The sequence below is a fragment of the Poecilia reticulata genome, linkage group LG9 (assembly GCF_000633615.1).
Source record: "Poecilia reticulata strain Guanapo linkage group LG9, Guppy_female_1.0+MT, whole genome shotgun sequence".
NCBI classification, from domain to species: domain Eukaryota; kingdom Metazoa; phylum Chordata; class Actinopteri; order Cyprinodontiformes; family Poeciliidae; genus Poecilia; species Poecilia reticulata.
The window spans coordinates 17,463,847-17,476,127 of NC_024339.1; the positions used below are offsets into that span (position 1 = coordinate 17,463,847).

At 37.4% G+C, this 12,281-nt stretch overlaps 1 long non-coding RNA gene across 1 annotated transcript in view; it reads right to left on the reverse strand.

Annotated features, from left to right (window-relative positions):
• Positions 1-12,281, reverse strand: part of LOC103470134 (uncharacterized) — a 68,090-nt gene that overhangs the window by 9,363 nt on the left and 46,446 nt on the right. The window lies entirely within an intron of this gene.

Consider the following 12,281-nt stretch of genomic DNA (forward strand, 5'->3'; position numbering starts at 1 on the left):
AAAACAAACAAGCAAAAAAACAAAAAAGGACCTTCAATGTTTGTACTTTTCCCCAGAATAAGTAAAAAATTAGAATCTCGAATTTAACTAAAAGAAACAACCTAAACTAAAAACAATCTGCTCGAAAGCAACTTATACTCAAACAACTTGTACTTAAGTTATTCTTAAATAAATTAAATTACATGTGCTTTACTCATAAAAAACTTTTTAAAAATACCTTAAAAAGGTTGTTTTCCATTTTGCATGTAGAGAGGACAACATTTGCCAGTTATATCAACTCAGAGTGAAAACATGTCAGTAAATCAATCTGTGATTTTTTTTAACTATCATAAAAATCAATAAAATTATTATGAGTTACTAACCTAAGCACACTGCAAAAGAAAAACTAGTAAAAATTATATATTTCGCTCAACATTGTAGCTGTTAAGCTTTTGCTTATTTAATTAGAAAATCCTGAAATTCTCCATTTTGCCAAGAAGGTGAATAAGTTAAAACCCTAAAACCCTGGAATTTGTTTCTGTGGTGTACGGTTTCACGTGTTGTATACTCAGCGCATAAACATTTTTTTTCCGTCAATGTATTTCCTTCCTAAACCAGTCAGAAGTCATTTCACTGTGTCAAAAAGAATGAGATGCTTGTCATATTCCGTCTGGGCCGAATCACGTCTGTCTGAAATGGCTGCTGAGTGCCACTGAGGGATGCCTTTCAACAGACAGGGGGATTTCCAGTAGCTGGAGGTGAAATAGTCCCTGGGAGGGGAAGCTGTGTGGCTAGATGAGAGGAAGGAAAACTGGTAAGAGGGGAGAAAAAGCCCAAAGGGCCACATTTCTCAATAACCATGGGCAATATGGCCTGTGCTGCTGCTCTCAACACATCACTCTTGACCTGAGGAAAGCAAGAGATTGGTTTTCTTTTAAAAATACTCCTATGTCAAAACATCATGAGATGTGTAATGAGTACACCACTGGCAAATGGCTTTAATTCATAAACTGATAATTGATCATTGCTTTTTGACAAGCAGATGTTGGGATAATGATCTAAGAAAGTTTTTTTCTTCTTATGTGGGATGACTAAATGTTTCCAAAAACAACTATGAAGGTTCAGGCTGAGTGTTTTCTGATGGCCATGTATGTTTGGAAGAATATAAAAAAAAAAAATCAGGGAATGTTGGAACGGCTTAAAATGTCCAATATCATGTCCAAAATCTTCCACAAAAATGCAAACCACAGCAACTTGACCCACAGCCAAGTTTGGCTGTAAGCATGGGAAGCTGGCTGAGATGAGTTTACATTGGTTCAATGCCCAACATTGGTAACATCAGACATCTTATAGTGAGACACACTGATGATGCTTTGCTGATATTTTCACATCTTACTGTACGTATATGAGTCTTAATGTATGCCTCTGTACATTTGTGCAACATTAAAATCAGCAAAGTCTAGTGATTGAAAATTCAGAGTTTGCTTCTTAAAGACCGAGTGTGTCATTCTGCAGCCTTCAAGTACATTTGAGAAAGTGCAAAAGTTTCTTGCAAAAATATTCATATTCATTGAATCTTCACATTTTTTCACACCACAACCACATTTGTATGCGATAGCATGAAGTGAAGTGGTTCGAAACTGTGAAATGGAAAAAAAGAAAAATGATGCAATACTTTTGAAGGCTATTTTACAAATACAAATCTGGAAAAAAAAAAAAAGGAGTCTGATAACCCTGAATGAAATGTAACTAATTTCAGAAGTCACATTAATGGGAAACAATATCCACCTGTGTGTAATTTAATCTCATTATGTTGATGCATGTACTAATGAGAGGTCAGAGATAAAGTTATGGAGAGGTTTGAAACAGAGTTAGGTCATTAAACAATATACATGGAACACTTTTCAATCCATCATCAAAAAGCAGAAAAATATTCCACAGCAGTAAATCTCTGAAGACAAAGCCATCCACCTGAGCAAACGGGTAGAAAAAGGAGAGCATTACTCATGGAAGCATCCATAACACCCATGGCGACTCTGGATGAGCTGCAAAAATCCAGAGCTCGGGTGGCGAGACATGTGAACCGGACAGCTATTAATCAGAAGAAGGAAGCTAACTTTCAAAGAAAATCATTAGAAATGGTTTGTTGTCTGCATATTTTATGGTCTGCATATTTTAGTGGGCACAGAAAATATGCAGAAGCAGCTGCTCTGGTGAGACGTTTGGCTTCAAAACACTGTGGTCTAAAATTAACACTGCACATCACCTCAAACACTCTGTCCCTATGGTGGAACAAGGTAATGGCGTCAGGCTGTGAGAATGTTTTTTTTTTTTCTTTTTCTTTTTCTTTTTCGGCACACAGAGAGAAAAAGCTGAAAGAAAATCTGATGCAGGTCACAAAAGGTCTTGATGTCGATGTTCACCTTTCAGCAGGACAGCAGCCCTCAACACATTATAACCACAGATGATGAAATTGTTTAGAATGGCCCAGTCAAATTCCAGAGCTAAACAATTAAAGTCCGACTGAGCATCTTTTAAAAAGAAGACAGTTTGCAAAAGACAGTTATCTCTGATGATGATTCTTTTAAAATGTATGACAGGTCAATCCTTTTGGGTTTCCTTCCACAAACATCTGATGGGTTAATTGGCACATTTGAGTTAATTGGAGTCACACATGTGGATGTACTTTAAGACCACACCTGACACACACTGCTGGTTTCTGTGTCCCAGAAATAAACGTATTTTAGTCCAAAATGCGCAGATAGATCCCAGAACAAAAGCCGAAGACTTTGTGTAGATGCTAGCTGAACCTGATACTAAAGTGGACCTGCCTGGCCGCCATGGTTACATCATGAGGAAGAAAGGGATAGTTGTACCATCCAAACTGTCTAGAATGGAGGTGGCAGCATCATGTTGTGGGGCTGCTTTGCTGCAAGAATAAGTGGTACACTTTATGAAATAGGTGTGAGTGGGGCACTCTACAAAATGGACTGAACAGTTCTTTCCGAAGGAATGAGCCGAAACTCCAGCAAACCATTGTACAAAAAAAATAAAAATAAAAATAAAAATTGCAAATAGAAATTATTTTGGTAATTCTAACTAAGCTAAAAGAGAAAAGTTATACCTGATTTAACTTCAGAGAGTCGGAAAAAATTTCATTTGCATCTTTTAGTTATAAAAGATGCAAATATCTTATTTCAACTGTATGTGATATTACATTTTGATCAACAACAGAAATTCACAATAAAATATATTGAAGTTTGCAGTTGTGTTGTTACAAAATGTTAAAACGTTTAAGGAGTACCTATATGCAAAGTGCTATTCTGTTAATGCATAATGTGTGTTTTAAAGTATTCTGTGCAATTTTGGGGGAGATTTATGTTTTTTTGTTATTTGTGCATATTTCTACTTCTACCAATATAAGGATTCAATTACAATGTATTTTATGGATTTCTATTTTTTTTTTTGCCACTATATTGTGAAAAAGATGCATGTTTTTGTTTCTCCCACTTGCTTATTTTTCCATAAATTGTCAAGGAGATTCTGGATGCAAACTAGCTTCAAGGCCTGGAAAGAAGGAATATTTTTACTGGCTCAGGCTTCGTCCAAAAGATATTAGCTGTGGAGAAAATGTGCTGAATATTACGGAGTCCACTATCCCGGGCCAAGAAAGACAGTTGGTGCAAAACCCCTTAACTGCTGTGCGGCTGTTGTCTCTCAAAATGTCAAAGCTTTGGTCTCTAAGGGTGCTCTATAATGCTTTGCCTCTAGGATGGATCAGAAAAGAGGACTGGTGAATTGCCTGGTCCACTGTCCAGCTCACTGAGTCATAACGGTAATTTAAAGTGACTTAGCACTTCAGGATCAACTCTGATACCCATCTCAAATTAAAATAAGAGTATGAGCTCATGTTCATTGGAGATGCTATTGGACACTTTAGTAGAGCCACAAACCACTGTTGCTTCCATTACTGTTTTATTCTTTTGCTTAAAAAAAAAAAAACATCTCAATTTTTAATTCAAATGCAAACAATAGTTATTATTTTGTACAGGGAAAAAAAAAAATCTCTGAACACATTTGCGACAAACATGCCATCTTATCAGACAAATGAACACTCTAGATATTTATGACTCTGTAAATGGAACTGGTTTATAGTAATCCATTTTCTTGAGAAATAAAACAGAGCCAGGCGTTAATCACCACACATGCAAGCTCTCAGATCCACATTCTTCAAATGCTGCTGCAAATGAGCCCTAAAATGTGCTTGATGGTCTCGCGTAGTTCCCTGATCTGCAGCGTCATGTATGGTCATGGCTAATGAACCGGAGGGGGAGAACACAACGGAAAGCAATTTGTAGCGTCTCATTATGTTCCCCATTCATTATTACAGCCCAGTTAATTTATGCTCTTTGGCCATTTTTGTTGGGTGTTTTTCAAGTGCGGACACATGGTTCTACTATGAAGAACGTTCTCTACCCACTGAAACCAAACACAACAATGAAAAGAGGGAAGATGAGAATTACAGTCCTTGTGAGAGTGAAGAAGAATAATATATCCCATGAACAGCAATGTTTAAATCATTCAACTCATCTTGAGATAATTTAAAAGAACAACGCAACGTGTTCAAATGCAGTATCTGACGAAGAAGAAATACTACAATACTGGAATTGTCTCACGTTCATGCCTTGTCTGACTGGTTCTTAAATACTTGACATCTCCAGAGATGATAGACGGTTAAAGGTTCAACTTCTCTTCATGCCAAAGAAAGTAATAATTAGGCCAAGTACCGTGTTGTGTAATTTAACTGCTAACTTTATGAGTTACAGGGACTTGTAAAAACAGTGTAACCTCTTAAAATGCTTCACATTTTTTCAAGTTACAGCCACAACCTGTAAAATGATTTATTTACATTTTACATGACGGACCAACATAATTTAGCACATACTTTTGACATAAAAAGAAAATAATAAAACATTGTCCAAGTTTTATATATGCAACTCCTAAAGATGCAGTAGATAACTTTTATAATAAAAAAAACAGTTTACATTTGTGTTAAAACTAAAAATGAATTGAGCTTTCTCCCTATGAATCCACTGACATCTGCAGAAATACATCACTCGGTCAGAAACAACCAATCAAAGCCAGAAGAAAGGTCTTAATGTTAATGATGCTTTTGCCTGATCACACCAATCTGCCTTGCTCTCTGCTACGCTACAACTCCTACACCGCCGAGCATTCCACTGTTCAGTCTAGTAAACATGGCCAGAAATGATGGCAGATAAACAGTTTTACTCTAACGGTAAGTTGTTTCTCTGCCATTCACACAGCTGCACGACACTGGCAACCTTGACCAATGCACACACAAGCATAACTTACAGCTCTAAGATCTTTCTTCTGGCTCTTACTGGTTGTTTCTGACAGGAGCCGTGAATTTCTGCAGATGGTAGTAGGACCACAGGGAGGAAGTAGAATAACTATTTTTAGTCTATTTTTATAAAAGTTATCTACTGCATCTTTAAAAGGCATGTCTCCACTAACTGCAAATGCAGAGACTGAGAGCAACCCAAGTTCAGTCAGTGTGGGCAGGATGCATAAGCAACAATTGTCAAGCCTTACTTTCCAGTCTTGATGTCTTCATTTCCACAAAGGGCAACATTTCTGTTATGCAACACCAATTATTGTAATGCTAATCGAGCTGTACTTTCCTACAACTCCTTCAGAGAAACTAATCGACTGTTAGATGCTTGCTTATTGATGGTCTCTAACAAACTTGTAAGGCCCTCATAGATAATATTCATACTGAGATTATATTACCAACAGGTGAACTCTGTTTACTAATTTGGTGACCTAAGATAATTGGTTGTACTGACTTTTATGGAGGGATATTAGAGTAGAAAACCAGACTGCACTCCACACTTTTCAGATTTCTGTTCGCAAAAAAAATAAATTAATTTTTCTTCCACTTCACCGTCACATGATGTGTTAATCTGTCAACTAAATTCCCAATAGAATACAGTGAATCATATAGTGTGTCAAAATATGCACAACAAGAAGTGGTATTTTGGAAAGGGATTGTAAAGATCAGTGTAGATGCTAAATTAAAAACAAAATCTATACAGTTTTTTTCTAAATATTTGTGACTTGAGACGCTTATCTGAGTCTGTAGTCAGTTTGTAGCTGCTAGAAAGAATGAAAGTCCCAAACCCACGGACATTTAGCCCTACTCTCAAAACAAATAAAATGTTATCAGTTTTGGCTGGGAGAATGCCTTTTCTCTGCTTAGAAATTGTATAGACCAGAAACAAAGATATCCTAAACAAAAGCTGTAATCAAGCCTCACCAGGGACAAATACACTGGTTTAGAATGACAGCTCTCCGCTTTGATTGATAACAGCAAAAAAACATGATGACTCCTAATCTGATGTAATTTTCAGAAAGGTCCTCGCTGACTTCCTGATGGGATCCGATTGTGCCTCCTACCACAAGTCAAACATGCAAAAGCTTTAAGACCAGAAGCAGCAACACAGAAGCTGATTTGTGGTCTGAGCACGAAGAAACGAGAGACTGGATAAAGTGTCTTTTCGTGTTGTGTAATATCCGACACTTCGTGCCAGATCTTCAGTCAGAGCATTACTCTGCAAGTGCTTCTTGTTGCAGACAGAGCGTGTTCTTGGCCTCTAACGGGGAGGCAGCTCTCCTCTGAATGTTCTCAGTGAGCTTCAAAGATATGAGATCAGACAGCTGCATGTCAGACTCATTGTCCTTCGTTAACAAGTCTAATTTGTGCCTCATTCTGTCTTCCAAGCTCTTCCAAGATCTCAGACAATCATTTTGGCCTCCAGTGGGATTGGAAGAATCATCATGTTGGCACCCATGCTTGCACCATCTGTGATGAAGAGGGCTGTGTGCTTATGGATCAATCTCTTTCTCTCCCCCTCTCTCACTCTCACGCACACACACATGCACACAGTTGTAGATATCCTTACCGTCTTGCAAAAATGTTCACACCCTGTTCTGTAATCATACACTTTGAGTTTTTTTTTTATTTTAATGCATGTGTGTGAAGTGGAAGGAACATGACAATGTAAATAAATCTGAACTGTGTTGCACATTCGTTTTTGGGGTCAACATCCAACTGTAAAACATAAATCTCACCATTTGAAGTATTATACTAGAGATTAAAGCTTTTAGCCAACTCACCTGCAGTTCCTTGACATGTCAAGACAGAGAAAGCTCAAGAACATTGAATAAACCAAATAGAGTTTGGAATCAAGATACTGCTGCAAATCTTTTGGAACTGTGCATCTTTGCAGAATTGTTCAAGATCCATCAGGTTGTAAGGAGCAATTTTCAATTTTCAAAGTTCACATCTTAACTAAATTGAGATGTGAACTTTGACTGTGCCATTCCAACATGCTTATCCTTTGGTCCAAATCTTTAGGACTCTGGTTATATGTAGAGGGCTGTTATCCTCCAGGAAGTTGATGCTCCTCCCTAGCCTTTGAAAGGTTTTCTTGGATTACCCAGTGATTAACTCTGTCCACCATCTACCTTGACCAGCTTCCTTTTGTTGCTGTGTGTCCACCATTTATCTCTATATGTTGGTATGATCAGGTTATGTGAACTGTTATATTTTTGTCAAACAGTTTTACACATAAACCACCGTGCTTGATTTCTGCCTCAGGAGGTGAAGGGTGGAACCGGGACCATGTGAGACTAATCACCTGAAAAAGCAGCATCTGGGAGGGTAACAAGTCTAAGAAGTAAAGGATAATTGGATAGTGAGAGAATAATAAAAATAACAGAAGGCATAAGCAATTAACTGAAAAATACGAGATAACCAGAACAACATCTAAACATAAATGAACATGTCTTGTGTTGCCAGGACCGTCTGACTTCTGGCTGCCACAAACTGAGCTGTGCCTGCTGAGTGTGTTTGGGGGCTCCAGTGAGAAAGGGGGGGGGGTCTCCACTACTTGGTGCTGGCCAGTCTTGTTGGTGGGAGCTTGGGCTGCCACCTTGGCTACATTTGACTTGCATGGTGAGACATGCTAATGTGGCTGGGTCGGTATGCCTCAGAGCCCCGTGTCTCCCTCTGTGCATGTTTGGCCTGCTGCTCCTTTGCTCTGCTGGTGATCTGCCTCTGTGGAGGTTGCATGGCTGCCCTGGGGCTGTGCATTGTGTTTGTCTGCCTGGGGCTTTTGCAACCTTCTAGAACCAAGGTCCTTTGCCAGTTTTGGTTGGTGTGTGTTGCAGGTTTTTTACTGTCCACAAAGCATTTGTGCTTAGGGCACCCAAATGGCTAGCAGCGGTCTTGAACACAGGTCATTAGTACCTCAATGTGACCTGCCTACTTTGATGCAAGTTACAGTCTTGATTTAATAAAGTCAGTAATGCAATTAGGAAACCATCTTAAGATAGCCTGTTTGTAGAGCAAATATTCCCTGGCAAACCAGGCAGCCATCTTCACAATATAGTATTAATATCCACAAAATCATGACATAACTAATACTTGCATTGACAATTTTCCCCACGTGAGCTGTTATTCTCTGCTGCACCTCCAGAGTCTCCTGATTAATGCTTCCTTTTCCTGACTTTTTAAGGTGGATATAAATAATTTGGCTAGCTTGACATTCATCCCATTGCAAGTCATCCATGATTTTACACTGAGTTTTGTGATTATTTTAAAATGAACATAAACATATAAATATAATGTTGCATTGTGGCCCTGGTCAGTGCACACATGTCCTTTAACATGCCCCAAAGGCGTTTTACTAAAAGCAATTTTTTTTTAACCATCTTCTTCTCTGAATGAGAAACTTTTTCACTGGTTTACTATTTGAGGGGGTAGCATAGAAAGCTACTGGCCAAAAAATTCACCAACGGCTTTGTAAACAAAGATTTAATCTGTTACTCATTGTAGAAATATCCCTTTATCTCTTTCTGTTGTATCAAAGATTAAACAGAATTTTAAAACATATGTACCATATTTACTGTAATAAAGCAAACATATGCATGTTAAGTCACCGTTCATTTCATCCAAAAGAATTTAGAGGTAACATGATTTGATTAAAGTTATCTGAACATAAAAAATTCAGGACTACTCTTGGCATCAGTGACTGGATATTGAGTCACATAATTTTGCAAGTAATTCAAGACGTTTCTTAAAAAAATAAAATAAAAAAAAGTTTAGAAATCCCAAAATATAAATGAATTTATGTGCATTACATGCATTTGTTGTGGAAGAATCTCAGATTATGACTGCCTAAGTTTCATTTGTGTTCTGTGCTTTCTAGCCTGTTGGATATTTGTCTGTTTTCCTCACAGAAATCACACCATTCACCGCCAAACTGTGGGAGTGAAACCTGCCACGGTTTTCTGCAAACACGCCCCACAAGCTCACAATGGAAAACCATCAAGAGGCAGCCTGAAACCACCATATGAGCACAACCTGCTCCCAGGTAGTAATTGTTAACACATTGAGAGTTTGTAAAACTGGCAGGAATCATTCCCTCCCACTCTAAGTTTTTTTAATATTTTCCACATGGAATAATTTTCAAAGCACCATGTTTTTGTCATTTCTGCACCCCATGTTGAGATGTTTTGAGGCAGTAACTCCATTAAAATACTACTTTGGGATGCTTCAAGTTTTATTCCCCGTCTTTTCACAGCTGTCAGAAGAACACTGTGTCTTGGTATGTGTTTTTAATCTGAGCATGAAAAGCTGAGGCAAATATTAAAATGGGAAATAAAACCACACAATGACTGCAGTTTTAAACAATGGCAAACAACTTCACTTTTATTTTGAGAGCACACAAACCCACACAAGCACACGTACCCATCTGCATTGTCTATCCTCCATCTGATAAATGCCACCCTCAGGGAAACGGTAATAAGTCAGTCCACCTGAATATTCATCCAGGGGTGCGCCGTGTGTGACTGGTGATAAAGCTTCACAGAAAGAGGGGAGCGTGGGGTACAGAGGGCGTTGCTAGCGGCACAAAGATGGCAATCACAGAGAGCATGCAGCTGAGGCAGAGAGAAAAGAGCCTCTTGAGACAAGAGGTGAAGAAAAGTAGACCAGATTTTTTACATAAGAGTTGTGACAAAAAAAACTTTGAACCTGCTTATATAGCGAGTGATGAGTGAGTTGGATTTTTTTTTTCTTTTTTAACAGATGTTTAGGTTAAGGGAAGAGAGGGGACCTGAGGCTGATACCCAGTAGACAGAGCATGACTTGAAAAGTCACCTGACTTTCAACATTTTTGTTTTGGTTAAACTTAAAAGGGTTATGGTCTAAAATCCTAATTTCCGTCAATAATAAAAAACTATGGTTTTAACCAAAAATATTATTTGCTGTAAAAAATATTTTCATCTGTGGAGGAACCCAACAGAAAAGTGATGCACTGGTGCCAAGACAATTTATTTTATTTTATTTTATTCATTGAAAATAAAACAGCTAAAAAACAATAAAAATAATAGTCATGTCAATTTAAACAGCAGATAATAGATGGAAGGACATTTTTAGCATTTTTACCAGGTTAGCCAATAAATGTGGAGGGATCTGATAACCTTCTTTGTTTTGACGTTTCAGTATAAGAGTAAATTATTACTGTTCCAACAACACGCTTTGCTCCATTAGTTTGAGTTTTACTGCTCGGGGCTTTGGTTTTACACATGATAAATATCTGGGAAATTAACCACCAATCAATGAATTACCTATCAGTGAAGCAGCAAAAAAAAAAAAAAAAGTGTCATCTTGTTGAGATCATGGTTCAGAATTAGGCTGATAAACCTGTAGAGCATCAGGTCTGAGATAATTAGATATCAGAGACTAGTTTTGCCAAAAGAGGAAAACTGAAAACTGAAACAATAAAAATGACATAATGTCTAAACTTAAAGATTACACCTGAATTATAATGTGTATTAAATGTTTAAATAAAAAAAATTGATTTATGTTCTGCTTTGTATGCTGAAATAAGCAAATACATTAGCATTTTGACCTTGTCCTCCACTGCACTCTGTGAATGCAATCACAGCTCAATTAAACCTGAGTCACGCAGCTACAAATAGTCCCAAATAGCCAGCGACCAATGACTCCTGTCAGTTTAATAGGATGTTTTCTGAAGCTGTCGTGTAAGTTGCAGAGTACAACCAACCTCCTTTAATGAGATATGCAAATTCTTATTATAAACCCAATGACGCTGCACCATAATTAACCCTAATATTTGAAAGTTTGCAACATTCTCCCTTTTGCTTCTTCCCTCTACACTTCACTCCTTTCTTTTGCATATCTATTTTGTGTATAAAGCCTAGCTAATAAAGTGAAGGTTTTTACATTTCTAACATTCCTGTCTGAACACTTTTCAAAATGCAGTTTATTACATTACAACTTTATCATAGTATCCTTACATAAACTGAAAATAATAGAAAAAAGGGAATTTGCTGTGTAGAGATGGAGAACTGAGTGAAATTGTGATTTTCATGGTTTGTTACAATGAGATATCTTTGATCACAACAATTTCACAGCTGTTCTGGCCTAAATTTAATCATTGGCTCCCAGAGATCAAAACATTTGTGATTCATTACATAACATGGCAAAATATTACCTCCAGTTAGAAGTTCTAGTTTTCAAATTCAATAGATAATTTTAAGTGATATCTATGTATATTATAATTAGTAAGTGTTTAAGGACAGTATCAAAGATTTTTGCACACTCTGTAGACGAGTGTTTTTAAACAATGTTCAATTTGTCTTTTTTTTTTTGTCCAACAGCAAATAATTTAAAGCAGTGAACACTAACCCTTTTGAAACTTCTAGCTACTTCAATGATGTGGAGCGCCATAAGAAACTACTGTTCCATTCTTTCATAACTCTTCCTTAATTGGAAATTTTTGGCCAGATTTTTTGGTGATTATACATTTTAGATGTGGGTTTTGGGATGTTTAAAGTGTACTTAGTATTAAGCTAACTGTGGTGTATAATATCCAAAGTACCAAGTTATATCCATACCTGCCGCTTCAACCTCCATTATTATTTCTTTTGTGTGTAGTCTTATTCTTTGAGCCAAGCATCTTAGCCACCATCCGGGCAACAGAAATATGTTGTCTGGTACTTTGATACTGGAAATGCATACCATTAATTATGTGAATGCATTTTCCCATTTCCATTACAAGGAACACAAGCTCAGCAGAGAAATTTACAGTCATTGCATTCTCATTATCTCTTCTTTTGTTCTGTGTTGACCATCCTCTCCTTCCAACTCATTTCCTTACTCCAGTCATTCAGATCCTCTGTGGTTT